The sequence below is a fragment of the Pteropus vampyrus genome, unplaced genomic scaffold (genome assembly GCF_000151845.1).
Source record: "Pteropus vampyrus isolate Shadow unplaced genomic scaffold, Pvam_2.0 Scaffold13, whole genome shotgun sequence".
NCBI classification, from domain to species: Eukaryota; Metazoa; Chordata; class Mammalia; order Chiroptera; family Pteropodidae; genus Pteropus; species Pteropus vampyrus.
This window is the reverse complement of record NW_011888794.1, coordinates 11,442,678-11,443,727: the sequence shown is the minus strand read 5'-3', so window position 1 is coordinate 11,443,727 and position 1,050 is coordinate 11,442,678. Positions and strand designations below refer to the sequence as shown.

The window sequence follows — 1,050 nt, the reverse complement described above, 5'->3', positions numbered from 1 at the left end:
TCAACTATTAGTAGAGTATGTTGATTTTATTTTTACTCGTGGAATACATTTAGTGTGCTGGCAGATTTGTTTAATAAAAAAAGTGAGTTGTTTTTAATTGATAGTTATTTGTAAAATGAAAGAATAAGTAACATCAATATAATTATGTGAAAGTGGATAGTAATTTCAATTGAGTTAATGACACTATTGAAGCAAAGGATGGGTGAATACTTATGAGGAGTAGAGGTGGTATTCTGACTTTGGAAGACAGTTACATTGAACTATCTCAAGGCCTGTCTAACTCTGAGATGGGCAGTAACCCCAGGAATGTAGGTGAACACTGAGAGGAACTGTTATGAGGAAAATGTCTCATATTATGTTCCTCAAAAGTTCTCAGCAGAGTTGCGATTAAAAAAAAACTAATAAGAGAACATGGTTTCATAGTGTAGCAGTTAGCATGTCTGTTTTACACGCAGAAGGTCCTGGGTTCGTGCCTCAGTGGAGCCATGGTCCATTGTCTATAGCCATGCCACCCTGAACAAGCCCGATGTCTGATCTTGGAAGGTAAGCAGGGTCGGGCCTGGTTAATACTTGGATGGGAGACCACCTAGGAAGACCAGGTGCTGTAGGCATAAATGATTTAAATAAAAAAAAAAAAAACCTAAGAGAAAAAATACTTGAAACGAATATAAAATAATAATGAATGTCAACTGGAATTGAGAAAAATAAGTTTTCAGCAAAGCAAGCAATTCCTATTCAAGATAAATTAACAGATAAGTAACTAGCAAAATTGATCTTATGCCATTTTAAATTTATGATCTCTTCATTATGCAGGCATGCAGTGTCTCTGGCAAATACCCTAAATTGACAAACATAAATATTCACTCAGCGTATTTCTAAGTATTGAAGTCACATATAAGAATATATATGTTCACGATGAGTATTTGGAAATAAAATAAACAAATGCCCTGAATTTTTGAAGGCTTTTGATGTCCTGAACTGTTACAAACTTTTTATAGATTCCATGTCCCTAGCTTTGCCTGAGTGCACTCATTACATAATGTGAATACC

The 1,050-nt window shown here is 34.9% G+C and overlaps 1 pseudogene; it reads left to right on the top strand.

The window, feature by feature from the left end:
* The first annotated feature begins 495 nt into the window (after positions 1 to 495).
* On the top strand, positions 496 to 611 carry LOC111733349 (annotated as a pseudogene).
* The last annotated feature ends 439 nt before the right edge of the window (positions 612 to 1,050 follow it).